Source organism: Schistocerca nitens, chromosome 8, assembly GCF_023898315.1.
Source record: "Schistocerca nitens isolate TAMUIC-IGC-003100 chromosome 8, iqSchNite1.1, whole genome shotgun sequence".
Classification (NCBI taxonomy): Eukaryota; Metazoa; Arthropoda; class Insecta; order Orthoptera; family Acrididae; genus Schistocerca; species Schistocerca nitens.
The window spans coordinates 308,275,505-308,291,826 of NC_064621.1; positions in this window are offsets into that span (position 1 = coordinate 308,275,505).

Consider the following 16,322-nt stretch of genomic DNA (forward strand, 5'->3'; position numbering starts at 1 on the left):
TGGATTAATTTGCTTCACTACTCCAAGGATATCTACTTCTAAGTTGCTAACGTTAGTAGCTGCTCTTGATTCGAATTCTGAAATATTTACTTCGTCTTCTTTGGTGAAGGAATTTCGGAAGGCTGTATTTAGTCGCTTTAGCAGCACTGTCATCGATATTATTCCCAATGCTATCGCGCAGAGAAGGCATTGACTGTGTTTTGTCACTAGCATGCTTTACATGGACCAGAATCTCTTTGGATTTGCTGCCAGGTTTCGTGGCAAAGTTTCGTTGTGCACACTGTTACAAGCATCTCGCATTGAAGTCTGCGCTGAATTTCGAGATCCTGTAAATGATCACCAATCTTAGGGGTTTTGAGTACGTTTAAATTGGTAAGCATTCTTTCTTTGTTTCAGCAACAGTAACCTGACCTGCTTTTTATATAATGCGGGATCAACTCCATCGTTTGTATACTGATTTGGTATAACTCTCTAAGCTGCTTTAGATACTATTTCTTTGAATTCAAACAACATTTGGTCTACATTTACTTCTTTTATTTGGAAGGAGAGGAGATTGTTTCTCATCATAGTGTCAAACCAATTTTTATCTGGTTTTTTGAACATGTTTATTTTCTTTTATTTTTGATGCGTTTTGGAGTTACGGTATTAAGTATCTCTACGTACACTCTGTGTTCGCTAATCACTGTATCCGTTTTGATGTTCGTTATTAGCTGAGCATTTTTGTTGCTAGGAGGTCACGCGTGTTTTCACAACCGTTTACAATTCGAGCGGGCTCATGAACTACTTACTCGAAATTTCGGACGATGTTTGAAGCGTACTGCATACCTCCAGATTTAAACATGTAATTTCGCAAACACATCGTGAGTAGATTGAATTCATCACAAACTAAAATCGTATGAATCGGACACTGGTTTGAAATTGGGCTTAAGATTTCTTTGAACCTTTCAGCAATTTTTTCATCTAAGTTGTAAGCTCCGTAGAAGGATCCAGTTATTATTTTACTCCGATTGCCAACAACGACCTCTACCCATACTAACTCACAGGACCCTTCAACTCCAATTTCGCTAGGACAGAAACTATTTCTAAGAGCAACCCACACGCCACCGCCAACTGCATTTAGCCTATGCTTTCTGAATGCCGTTAAGTCTTTCGCTAAAATTTCAGTTGAAATTATCTCTGGCTTTAGCCAGCGTTCAGCGCTTATAACAATTTAAATATCAATGTTTTCCTTTAGACAATGGAGCTCTGGTACTTTCCCAACATAGCTACGACAATTGGTAACGGTTATACAAATGAACCTTAGACATAATTTTTCTGTGTTCATGAGACTGAAGCTCTTTCTGTGTTTTCCGAAGGTCGTGTAACATAAAAGACCACCCTGTCCCATGCTACCGTGTAGCCACCTTATGGGTGTAATGGACTCCTGACCTGACCTATTTACCGAAACACGAAACCCCACCACCCTATGGCGTAACCTACAGCGTACCCAGTCGTAGAACCCTCTGAGCTTCCGATTCGTACCCTCCACTCGGCTCTGTACCAGAGGTCCGCAATCGGTCCTATCGACTATGCTGCAAATAGCGAGGTCTCTTTTTATCTCGAAAACAAGACTATTAGCCTTTACCACTTCTGAAAGCCACTCGAAACGAAAGAGAATAACTGTCGATCCAAAACGGCACACAAAATTGGTACTGACGTGGGCCGCCAGCTGCAGCTGGCTGCACCCCGTGCTCTTCGTGGGATCCGGAAGGACTCTTCAACATCTGCTATGACTCCACATGGCATGCCCTCGAAATGCACATTGGGTTTCTTCCCCTCCTTGGCATCTATAAGGGGGTCCATAAAGAGCTGAACATTGGATCTCCAAGCTACCACTACTGTATTTGCTGCCGAGGATGCAGTTATCGAAATAAATAAAATATGAATGAAAGTTCTGTTTCTGATAGTAAGATCTGAGCTGTAATAATAAATGAACTGTGGTAATGAAACCTGTACCGCCGTAATGTGAAAGCAAAGCTGCATTGTAATAATAATTGTCGTAACCTAAAGGGAAGTCTTTCACGTTGTAGAAGTTAATAATCTGACTGCAAGAATTTTGAACAATATAAACTGCCTGAATAATGAACTTTGACATAAAACCTACGATAATTAGTTTTGCAAAATTGATCCCAGATCTAAAAGTTAAAACACAGAAAGTCTAACTGTCTATGAAGGACATAAGTTGGCCCTGACTGAATAAAAAATCAAAATATTTAGTCGTTTCCTCTGTTCTGCGTAAACCTGGATAACGCGCTGCAGTACTGCTTTCTTTGCGCGTCGCTATACGAAAATTGAAAATTACTATATCTACACGGAGACACTCGTGAGATGCAAATTCACTGATAGTTGCAAATAGAAGTACATTTTTGGAAAAACCGTGATCAATAAAAAATAAGAAAGGTTAGTGAGAAATGAAATATGAGCATAAATGACAACACAAAGTTTTTTTTGCATGCTATGAAAAACTGCTCAAGGCTGATTTTAAATTTAATGAACGTCTTAACATCCAAATAATACACTCTCCTAACCTTCAAATCTAGCAACTCTCAGTACAATAACCAAGTCAGTCCAATGGCGCAGCAATAATGAAAGAAAAGTAACATCAATATAATATTTACCTCTGACATTCCACTTCTGATATACACTTAGTTCCATTAAACTTCCTCATTCACAAATCAGTTTCCGTTACAATCTTGATATAATTATGTTCATTAAACACATTGATAAATTGACTCATTACAATTGAAAGATAACATACCAATTGCTTCAGCTTAACACTATCTGCCCACTGCGCCCTAGCATCTTCTGCGAAACAGCTTTAAAACATCGCTGCTCGCTCACAATCGATTCAGATACCAATGTTATTCATGACACCTACCAGTTGAGAGGTGACAAGCGCCGCCTGGTCTATTAGCGATGACTGTTCCATTTGTGTGGTTTGCTGCGTGGGAGACGATCTTGTTCCGGCCGGAGCCATGGGTGAGTACGTCAGCGATATGTTTACGGTGGAGAGCCTAGATGTGTCTCTTCGTCGCCGGGCAGCTGCTAGGCCACGCGAGGACGAGGGTACTCTGCAGCTACGTGCTATGCAGAGCCTCAAATAGCGCTCGTTCTTCCCTGGCCATCAACATTTATCAGCCAGAAGATTACGACCACCGACCTACTATCCGTCCAGGCGTCCAGAAGAAAGCAACGTCACCAGACGGGGAATGACTACTAGTCAGACACACACGTACAGGTCGTGTAGTGGCAGTGAAGGCGCTGTACGTATGTAGAATGGTTCAAAAGGCTCTGAGCACTATGGGACTTAACTTCTGAGGTCATCAGTCCCCTAGAACTTAGAACTACTTAAACCTAACTAACCTAACGACATCACACACACCCATGCCCGAGGCAGGATTCGAACCTACGATCGTAGCGGTCGCGCGGTTCCAGACTGTAGCACCTAGAACCGCTCGGCCACCCCGGCTGGCATGTATAATGGGAAAGGGCGCTAGTTATCTGAGTTTGACTGAGAGCAGATTGTGATGGCCCGGAGGCTCAGCACAGAATTTCGGAAAATCACTATTTTTCGTGTGTTACAGGAGTGCTATTGTGAGAGTCTTCAACACGTCGCGAAACCGAGGTGAAACCGCGGCCAGACATCGGGGGTTGCAGATGTTGGGCGTCATGGGTTGGGGAAACTGGTAAACCAGGACAGGCGGCGAACTGTGGCGGAACGAATATCAGACTTCAATGGTGGGAAGAGCACAGGTGTGTCTGAACACACAGTACACCGGACACTTTCAATAGCGGGTTTACGCAGTTAACAACCCATGCAAGGGCCGATATTAGCACTAGAACATCGGCAACTAAAACTAGCATAAGCGCTTGACGATCTTCACTGGACCCTGGCGAAGTGGCAGAACGTTACGTGGTCTAATGATTGCTCATCATGCCGGTGGAAGGGCGCAAATCATTTGTCTTCCACGGGAACAGCTCCTTGATACCTGTACCGTGGGAAGGCGACAAGGTGGCGGCGGCTCCATTATGGTCTCGGGAACATGGACATCCATGGGTCCACTGGAGCTTGTGCACGGCACCACGATGGCCAAGGAGCAACATTCACTATTTGTAGGTCACGTGCACCCCTTCAAACTATCATGTTTCCCGACGGCAAAGGCATTTTCCATAAGACAACGCGCCATGTCACAAGGCCAGGAGTGTGATGAAATTGTTCGAGGAACACAGTGGTGAGTTCCAACTCATGTCCTGGCCTCCCAACTCACAAGATCTGAAAGCAATCGAACATTTCTGGGATGTGACTGAACGTTGTATCAGAGCTCATCGCCAGCATCCCCGGGATTAAAGGGGAATAATAAGAATTGTGTCTGCAGATGTGGTGCCATCTCCCTCCAGCGTCATACTAAGGCCGCATGCCTTTCATGCCACATCTCGTCACCGCTGTTATCCATACCAAAAAATGGCACAACTGGCTATTAGGCGACCGTGCGGTTCTAGGCTCTACAGTCTGGAACCGCGCGACCGCTACGGTCGTAGGTTCGAATCCTGCCTTGGGCATGGATGTGTGTGATGTCAGGTTAGTTAGGTTTAAGTAGTTCTAAGTTCTAGGGGACTGACGACCACAGCAGTTAAGTCCCATAGTGCTCAGAGCCATTTTGGCTATTAGGCAGGTGGTCATGACGTTGTGGCTGATTAGTGTTGATGAGCAGTGCACCGTAGCCTTACACAGCAATGAACAGCTGGGATATGTTTTGCCAATTCAATTTTCACATTGTGAATACCTGTAAGTACTTGCAGTGGAGAACCGCTACCCCAATTCTCCTCAAAAACAGAAAATACATCCACTTACTGATTACGTTCCCGGCTGTTATTGTCGGGAGGAATATTGAAAGGCTGTTCGAATACTCGCTCGCTACGAAAAACCATTCATGCATGTGACACTCATGCTTCACCAATGCTTCTATCCACGAGTGTGAACTTTAAGCTCCTACACAGCTTTCTACAATTCGATTCCACAATTCGATATTCTTTAATTTCAAGTTAACGACAACATCTGTCTGCGAAACGAGAATTCCTATTATGTAGTCTATGGACATTTCTGCGATTTCAGTAAAATCATTATGAACTTCAAAGGAGATGTGCGTATAACATTCACGACTGAATGATAAGTTGATAGGACCTCTACAAGATATCGTACCGCCTCCAAAAAGAATATGTAGGATGATCAGTCATCATTCGACAACCACCAGAAAACACTGGCAATCGGAAACCAACACAAAATATATCATGACAGTATACAACTACAAACTACGACCAGCGAATTAAACAAGCTGGCCTCATGAGAAATAGCCACAGAGAGCTCCGCTAGGCGACCGTTCTCCGTGATGCCTCGAAACAGATTTACTACAAGGCTCCAATGCCGTCACGTTAACTGTTGCACCATAATACCATATACTTTACACATAAGAAATTAGCGAACGTTTTATCTTTTCCTACAGTCCACTCATGCGAAATATTCCAGAAACCCTGAAAGGACATTGCTTCTAATCACACAGTTTGGGCAAATTGCTGAAGCTCGTCGCACGCCATACGTATCTTAGATCTACATTTGAAGTTGTACCTAACTCTTTAAATGTCACTTTCTCCTCCTAAGATCTACTGGAAAGTGCCCCTTTTTCAGATCATCTAAAGAAAACACTGTCATACTAAATATCCTCATAGACCGTATTTTTGCCACCATTTATAGCCTTTTGACTTACATGGGTGTAATAGTAATTTAAATGAATACATTAATTTTACATATATACACTGAACAGTTTAAACATATTTGAATTTTATTAAAACTAGTTAAGCATTATGAGGATTACAATCAAATGAAACAAAAGCCTTAGTAGCAGCAGGATAAACATCGTAGCCAATGAAATGCCAGTCAGTGCAGTTGACAACGGCGTCATTTCAACCGTTTCTCTATAACGCCTCATACTCTACGCCTACACAGTATGATACATTCAGTTTCCAAAACACTGACCTGGTGTTGTAATAATATAGCACTCATAGAGCCGGAAGGTGTGATGTCACATGAGAAGATGCACACTCGCAATTAGACAATCGAGTCCCTTCTCTATGTTGATAGTGTACGTTGGCTGTTTATGTAAGTAGGCTGTTTAGGTTTCTACGTCAGTAACGACATGTAGCGCTCTATATGAAAATCACTGACTGTGCTGTGAGCAGTCTGTGGCCGGTCTGCATTGTTGGAATTTGCTACTGTAGTGTTGGGCAGTTGGCTTTTAACAGCGCGTAGCGTAGCGCAGTTGGAGGTGAGCCGCCAGCAGTGGTGGATGTGGTGAGAGAGATGGCGGAGTTTCGAGAGAGGATGATCTGGACGTGTGTCCATCAGAGACAGTAAATTTGTAAGACTGGATGTCATGAACTGATATATATATATATATATATATATATATATATATATATATATATATATATAGTGACTTTTTAACACTATTAAGGTAAATACATTGTTTGTTCTCTATCAAAATCTTACATTTGCTAATTATGCTTATGAGTTGTTAGTGCCTTCAGTAGTTAGAATCTTTTGTTTAGCTGACAGTATTGACGCTCGCTGTATTGTAGTAGTTCGAGTAACGAAGATTTTTGTGAGGTAAGTGATTCATGAAAGGCTATTGTTAGTTAGGGCCATTCTTTTGTAGGGAATTTTGAAAGTCAGATTGCGTTGCGCTAAAAATATTGTCTGATAGTTTAGTGATGATTAGAATAAGTAAAGAGAGAAATGTCTGAGTACGTTCAGTTTTGCTCAGCTGTTGGAAAATCAAATAACGTAAGGGGTTTACCAGCACAGTAATTCAATAATTTTTCTAAGGGGACGTTTCATATGTTGACCCTTAGCCGAGGATATCTCACTGAAATCTTCTGATTTTTTCTTGTCGTTTGTGTAATTAGTGTAGCTATTGTTTATTGCTAGCGCGTAATTATAGAGAGAATTTCCTTTTTAGTTGTAGTTTCTCATTGTTGTACAGTAAAACAGTTGTGGCATGCATGTAGAGCTGAACCAAGTATTTCGCAGCTGCGCTTGCAATTAACTAGATATTATTTTCAGTGCTATGCTAATGTGTTTTCTTATTTTTGCTCTTCAAATTGTGCTTTTCGTGTTATCGTATGAAATATTGTGACAATGGCGTATGAAATACGTAATACTAGGCTCCAAAGTAAACTGAGAAATGACAGAGAAGATGAAAGCAGTGTGTTAGCGCCACCGTGTAATGAATTAACTAATGTTATAAGTAGTAATTTGGTTATTGTGCATAGGGAAATGGAGCGGGGTGCAAATAATGGTGTAGACAGTGAAACAATTAGTGAACAGGGAAACATTATCGTTCGATCGGTCGGCAACAGCCCGCCTCAGAAATCCGAAACGACAGGACACAACGTTGCAAATACCGTAGATTCAGCTTTTGCGGCCTCACCGTTTTCTCAAATAAGTCAAGACACATTTTCTGCTTTTCAAAATGCGAATATTGCCAGTTCAAATGCACTGCCGAGTAGCACTGAGGAACATGTTTCAGACACCAGTGCATTGTTATTATAGTTCATGCAACAAATGGGACAAAGGCTACAAAAGTTAGACACAAAATAACAAAATCTTCAAAAGTTAGACACAATGGAACAATATCAGAGACAAACACAGCAACAGTTAGGCGCAATGGAACAAAATCAAAAACAGTCACAGCAACAGCTTCAAAAGTTAGACACAACGCTTGAACAAACATGTGAAGGTTTATCCGTTGAGTTACTTAAAATCGAATCGAAATGTCAAAAAGTCTGTAATGTCGTAAAAACACACATTTGTGAGCATTTCTAACCTATTTTTTCGCGTCATGAAAATGCATTACAGAATCACGTAGCAGCCATAAAGAAACTGCAAACTATTGTTCATGAAAATCACGACACCTTGCAAGCTAAAATTGACTCAATTGCATCTACCGATTCGGTTACGCAACTTGTAAAAACTCAGGAAAACTTAAAGGACATAGTATATATGATTTCAACCCAAATGGACACTCTGAAACTTGGTTCAGAAAAACACACTGAGGAAATAAGTTCACTATCGGAGAAAGTAGCCGAACTTTCGGATCAGTTCACTAACTTATCTACAAAGGTAGATGATGATCCGAATGACACACGACCCGTAGCCTTCACTGACACAGAAGAGTATGAACAAATTAAGAAATGCAAACAAAATCAGAATCAAATTAATACGCAACACAAAAGAGAAATCCGGGAAGAACAAGATCAGTTGGCACAAATAATACAAGAATTACATATTTCAGAGGACACTCGCGCTCCAACACGGGAAGAGGGACTTAAAAATACGGAAAAGTCACAATATAATAACACAGGGCATTTCGGAAATTATGAAAGAAATTGGCAAGCTGCACCGAATTTTGAGATGGAACCGCCGACACGACGTAATAATGACCGATATGTGACACGCCGACACGATTATTTTGACTATAAGCTGTTCATTACTACACGTAAATTCAAAACATTTAAGATTTCCGGCTGCGACATTCATCCACAAACGTGGCTTCATGAATTATCTCATTGTTTTCCTCCCAACTGGTCATTAGAGCACAGATTAGAATTTATCTTTGGCTATTTAGAGAATGAACCAGCTGTAAGAATGCGATCGGTCATTCACGATTGTCACAGTGAAGGAGAATTTTATCATGCCTTCATCTCAGCATATTGATCTTAAGCTACACAAGACCGAGTAAAACATAGCATTATAATGATGAAATATTTCGAACAATCTGAATTTTCGAGTCTTGTGAAATATTTTGAAAACATGTTGCACAAGAATCAGTACCTGTCGAACACATACAGCCCCTCAGAACTCATCCGCATTTGCTTAATCAAATTGCCTGTACATTTACGACATATTATTTTGGCAGGACGTTGCAAAGACGACATTGAAGCTTTTCAGGGACTCTTACAAGAATTGGAAATTGACACTGACAATTGCGGGACGATAAAACAGGAACACAATTACAGGTCACATCCATCACAATTCCGCGATGACAGATATAACAACTGGACACTACAAGGCCATTCTTACAACGTTAATCGTGATCAAAACAGACACCACCCGTATGACAACTGTTGGCGGAGTAGTAATAATTACAGGGAAAGATCACCTCTCCGCAGTAATGACTATCACAGAGACAATCAGAGAAACAGACAATATGGGAACCAAAATAATTATTATCAAGGGAGACAGAATAACCTGAGACGCGACGATCCACCGTACAGTTACGATTCCGGTAGAAATTCTCCACCACATGACCGACAAAAAAGGAACTATGTAAACTACCGACAAAACGACGGACCTGAATTTCATCACAACTGGCGGGATTCAAACAGGGCAGGGCCCTCTCGACAAGGTGAATTTGTAGATCTTCTAATCCCAATAACGACGCGGGCCAACAAAGAGACAGTAGCCAATGACTCACACCGCAGGTAACCTTGAGAAAATTTTTAGCATTCCTTACCGATGTATACAACATGATAATTGCTTTGAAATTGAAACTCTGAGTACTATGAAGAGTAAAGGATTGCACCAAATTTCACATGTAAGACCGTTTATTAAGAGAGAATCTGTTTTTTAACTTAGTATTTGCTATAAAATTTATCACTTCACTTTACTAGTACTATTTGTGACACTTAGAAAGTGTTAACATGTAACTATGTTTTAAAGTTAACTATACAGTTAAGAACCTAGGGAACATATTTAAATAGTAATTACAAATGAATTGTTATAGTGAACAGATGACACAGTGTTATTGTGTGTGTACATTCTTGCTTGTTAGTTGCACGATTACGTAACGACTGTAGGTGTACATACTTAGGACATATATTGCTAATGAGATTTTAATGCAATATTTTGGTTTACTTGAAAAGATATTCTTCATTTGAAGTACATTCTGTGAGATTAAAGATGACTTAGCATTTGGTTTCTTGGACAGCTACACGATTATATCAGGACGCTACTAATATGTGACAATTTACATTGTTGCTTTTGCGGTGTATCTGTTTTAAATCTGCACAGTTTTCTGAATTCTTCTGGAAAGGAAAACATGTTTCATTATTAACTTTTGTGTTATAGTTACAATGACACAGCCTTTTTCGTAGCAGAACAATACATTACAGTATAGTACTTTCTTTATCACGGTACTGTACGTAATCACTACGATATCTATATGCAAAGCATTTCACTTTTGTGTATGATGAGGTGAGTACGTTGACTTCTGCAGAACGTTGCTTACGGAGAGCGATAACTACGAGACTTCCACAGAATTATCTTATAGCAAGACGCACATTTAGCGCTACAGGACACGCATTTGAGTGATTAATTTTGTACTTAAAAGATTTATTTTTAAAGATTTTTGAATCACAAAGATTCTGTGATACATTTCATTCCATTGCTGTAATCTGTAACACCTGACGGTATAATTACGTTAATCCTCATGGGGCACATGCCTGATTTGTGTGCTAAGCGTGTAGCGAGCGCTAGGAGCCCTAGCAAATATGATATTTGCTTATACAACTTTACACATCGGTACCATATTTCTCTAACACAGAAATACACAGCTATCTGATAATTTAACTGAGACAGAGAAACATTTTTTTTACAACGTCAGTGACACTTGTTTACGCAATTACACAGTTGGATAACTTCATACTTATGAAATTGTATTTCGTCTGTACTTTTTGAACTGTTCATATTTTTTCGGAACCATTGTGATACTATGAGAGCTTTGAATGATGTATTTCGTATGGGATCATGATTTTTAAAGTACGTTTGAGGTAGATGACACTATTGAAATGAGCAGAGAACCTTTTTTAGGTTTTGAAATTATTGCAGAAAGCTACGACGTTTTTGAAATTTGACTGAGGTGTTATGATGTCATTATTGCGACGACGATGTGTATTATGCTGTTGAGGTATGTTTTTGGTCAATACACTGATGCTATGTGAGGAATTTAATTATGCCATGTATTTATTATGATGAAATATTGAAGAATTGTCGACGAATATGTATACGTGTAATAAATTAAGGAATAAAGAGTAGTGGTTAGGGACTCTGATTTGTGAAAAAGGATGTTGGAAACCAAGAATCGTACTTTAAGAGTTATGAAATGTGTGTAAATGCGTGAATGTATCACAATGCCGGTGAACATTTTTTGGACATTGTTATATTTGTAGGATTTTGTTTCTACACATTTGTAACGCAAATTCTCGACCTGTAAAATTTTTTTATATCAGACTGTTACTGTAGCGCAAACTGCTGTTGTAAATATTTCGGTAAGAAAGCAAAGTACCTTGACGTAATGCGTTGTCGGCGCCAGCCATTAGGTGGAGAAAAAAAGAGGCCATTGTCCTCGCTATCGCCATTTCTTTGTAGAAAGCATCGCAAATACGACACGCTCAAACTTGAAAACATTTGATTACACTGTGGAGCTCTTAATTTATGATATTTGCTAAAATGCCTAATGAAATGATGAGAAACATTTTACATCTATTGTCTTTCTAGTTGAGAGATTGCTCATTTTGTTTAACATCTAGTTTGTAGCTGCATTGCAGCATTGGTTAAAATAAAGTTTAATAGATGTACTAATATAGAAATTTTTATGCCTACAGATCCAGTAAATAATAATTTTATGATCAACTTCCAAAAAATCGAGAGAGCACAAAAAGACATTTCCCTTCTCAGGAATTACATACATAATTTTTGTCAACGACTGGGAAACTTGTTTCGTAGAGTAAGTCAAGGTGATGCATCACTCCAGTGTTACGATGTGACATAGGTATTAGACATGGCCATCTTTACTGTAATATGTTTTCTGCTTGAGCTTTGCCATTTTTAGATATTAGTTATTGCATTTGCTGCTGCTGTTTGCCAGGCATAGTGCTGCTAAATTTAACTTTGCATTACTATGTTAAGCCAATTTTACTACTGATTTATTTTTCTTGTTGCTCCACATTGGCTCATATAAGTTGTTATGTTACATTTGCTTTGATAATTTAGATATACTACTGCTTGCTTTGCCAATTTCCATTTTTTTGTCATTGCTGTTTGTGTTAATTTGTTATGTGCTGCTACATTGCCTCATCCCTTAATATATATATCTGAGATCAGTAGATTCAAGTTAGCTTAGGAGGGGGTAGACTATATAAGAAACTAACAATGAAGAATAGGGAAACAATGCATTGAGAAGTTATACAAAAAAAAGTTTGTAAAAAGAAAAGGTACTGTACTATGAAGAATAATTATTCTGAAAGAGGATATGAATAGAATACAGAAAGCAGGCATAGATAGGACTTTTTGGGAATAATGATGAATGAAGGGAGATCTCCATGAATTAAAAAAGTTTTGTTTGCAAAATACTGCAGTAAAACAAACCCTGTCCTATCCTTTGGTGATATTCCTCTATGTGTTTGTGTACTCTTGTGTATTTGTGTTTTTCCTGTCTTTATGTGTTTATCTAATAAGAGTTGTGTTGTAGAATTTTTCTAATACTAAGTTAATACTGTTATCCTCAAATATAATTTGCATTAATAGTATGTTATTTACTTTGCAAAGATGTTCATACATTATTTTCGAAAGCTATTCTGATCATTTATGTATTTACTTATGTCATAATTCCTGTAACACTGATGTACGTGCTTATTTCTATTCTTTTGTGAAGAATGTATTACTACAAATCTTATTTGTATTATTATGTTTTAATGATGTTTTCTGTACCTTTGTGATCGTATTTTCATGTTATAAAATTGTAATTGACAGCAGTTCATCAAATTAAGTTACATTTCACTGCATATGTTTCTGTTGGTCATAGTATATGCACAATATATGAAAAAAAGGGACTCTTAGTGCTCGCATGTGTGTAGATAATTCAGCAAAGGACTGGTTAACAGCATTGCTGGTTGTAAGGACACACCAAAAAGCTTGTGAGTGCTCAAGTGGTGGTTTATGGACTTTTGCTATATTATCTGCAACACATCTAAGGACATACCAAAAAGTTTGTGAGTGCACAAGTGGTGGTTTATAGACTTGCTATTTAGTACAAGACTCTTCGATGGTGATTGTGCGCCTGCACAGTCGCAATAGATGACTGCTGGCCATCTCTACAGGGACTGAAGTGGGTCTGCACTTTTGATGATCCACCAATGCCATTATTTCTACAAGGACTGCAGTGGGTTTGTACCTCTGATGGCCCACCAGTACCATAATCTCTACCAGGACTACAGTTGGTCTGCTCTGTGATGACCTACCTACCAATATTCTTCAAACCTTCGACTTACTCTGCGGTGGGTTTGCTCTGTTGTGGCCCATTACCTGTCAGCATGTCAAGAGTCAGCACTGTCTTTCCGTTGGAAGGAAAACGCTTCTTCATCAAGACTGCATGGAAATCCATTACTTCTGAGTACATTTTCTTTTACTGCCCAGACTTTGAGAAAAAAACACTGCAATTTTACTGTGATGAATGATCAGGACTCTCTTTATGGACTGGGAGAAAATTTTAGCTTTTGACCAACATTATATCAATAAGTGTGTGCATTAGATTTCTTTGTTATTGTAATTATGAAATTTTTTTTCAAATCTCTATTGGACACTGCTCAAAACAATTTGTAAAATATTTTTGTGGGGAGCATGGGGGCTATGTAAGTAGGCTGTTTATGTAAGTAGACTGTGTAGGTTTTTATGTTGGTAACGCCATGCAGCGCTCTATATGAAAATCACTGACTGTACTGTGTGCAGTCTGTGGCTGGTTTGCATTGTTGGAATTTGCTATTGTAGTGTTGGGCAGTTGGCAGTTAACAGCGCGTAGCGTTGCGCAGTTGGAAGTGAGCCGCCAGCAGCGGTGGATGTGGTGAGATAGATGGCGGAGTTTTGAGAGCGGATGATCTGGACGTGTGTCCATCAGAGACAGTAAATTTGTAACACTGGATGTCATGAACTGCTCTATATATATTATGACTTTTGAACACTATTACGGTAAATACATTGTTTGTTCTCTATCAAAATCTTTCATTTGCTAACTATGCCTATCAGTAATTAGTGCCTTCCGTAGTTAGAATCTTTTATTTAGCTGACAGTATTGGTGCTCTCTGTATTGCAGTAGTTCAAGTAACGAAGATTTTTGTGAGGTAAGTGATTCATGAAAGGTATAGGTTATTGTTAGTCAAGGCCATTCTTTTGTAGGGATTTTTGAAAGTCAGGTTGTGTTGCGCTACAAATATTATGTGTTAGTTTAGTGATGATCTCAGAATAAGCAAAGAGAGAAATGTCTGAGTACGTTCAGTTTTGCTCAACTGTTTGAAAATCAAATAACGTAAGGGGTTTACCAGCACAATCATTCATAAATTTTTCTAAGGGGGCGTTTCAATAGTAGCGCAGCTGAGCATCTTTTCAGAACTCGTCGCTGGTTTCTAGTTATCGTGGAGAGAGTACTACAAAGCGTGTTTTCGTCCATTTTATCTGCATACCAGCATGCATTCGAAGAGAAATGGTGTAATTTTTGTGTCGTTTCTGGCTCATTTTCAAAGAAAAATGGTGTAAGTGTAGTGTGATAATTGCATTATGCTGTAGGACATTGGCACTTGATATCTGGCCATCACTATGCAAAAGTAATTACATTTTCAAAAATATTTCTGCGTTATAATGCCGAATGAAGTGTAAGAATTCACTGGGATCGATAAAAATATTGTTACATTTTAACGAAAGTGCCTATCCTAATTAGAACAGACCTAAACCAAAGTATGTAATATGCTTGTCATACATGAAATATGTGTTTATATCCTACCGATTTCAGGGGAGTAAGCTGCAGTTAAATGCATATCGGGAAGTATTTCTTCACGAATAACTTGCATCATTACCAAACAACAAAGGAGGGATACAAACGAATGGCATAATGTTGACTATGAGAACGAAGTAAACATTCGCCATTATAGTGATGGAAGTGACATATTTGATGAATTACATCATGAATTAAATGAATGTACTAGTCGTCCTGCGAATTTATTGCAGCTCGTTAGACAAGCATGTATGAAGGGTTCCCATGATGTGACTACTAGATATCAGTGCAGCCATCAGTGACTGTCTTCTAATTTGTACAAGTGTGTTTTGGAATCTGTCCAAGGACCTGTACTGCCAGTTACCAACTGCAAAACCCTGTAAGCAAACAGCGCAGGTTAAAACAAATGTTAAGCTACGAGTCGGTATGCTGTGAGACAAGGAAATGTAGTCTTTCAGAAAGCATTCCTAGTGGTTGACCATTTAGCAGTAGATTGTATTTTATGAATTCACCTCCTGGTTGAGAGCGATGCAAGAACTGATCTACACTCCTGGAAATTGAAATAAGAACACCGTGAATTCATTGTCCCAGGAAGGGGAAACTTTATTGACACATTCCTGGGGTCAGATACATCACATGATCACACTGACAGAACCACAGGCACATAGACACAGGCAACAGAGCATGCACAATGTCGGCACTAGTACAGTGTATATCCACCTTTCGCAGCAATGCAGGCTGCTATTCTCCCATGGAGACGATCGTAGAGATGCTGGATGTAGTCCTGTGGAACGGCTTGCCATGCCATTTCCACCTGGCGCCTCAGTTGGACCAGCGTTCGTGCTGGACGTGCAGACCGCGTGAGACGACGCTTCATCCAGTCCCAAACATGCTCAATGGGGGACAGATCCGGAGATCTTGCTGGCCAGGGTAGTTGACTTACACCTTCTAGAGCACGTTGGGTGGCACGGGATACATGCGGACGTGCATTGTCCTGTTGGAACAGCAAGTTCCCTTGCCGGTCTAGGAATGGTAGAACGATGGGTTCGATGACGGTTTGGATGTACCGTGCACTATTCAGTGTCCCCTCGACGATCACCAGTGGTGTACGGCCAGTGTAGGAGATCGCTCCCCACACCATGATGCCGGGTGTTGGCCCTGTGTGCCTCGGTCGTATGCAGTCCTGATTGTGGCGCTCACCTGCACGGCGCCAAACACGCATACGACCATCATTGGCACCAAGGCAGAAGCGACTCTCATCGCTGAAGACGACACGTCTCCATTCGTCCCTCCATTCACGCCTGTCGCGACACCACTGGAGGCGGGCTGCACGATGTTGGGGCGTGAGCGGAAGACGGCCTAACGGTGTGCGGGACCGTAGCCCAGCTTCATGGAGACGGTTGCGAA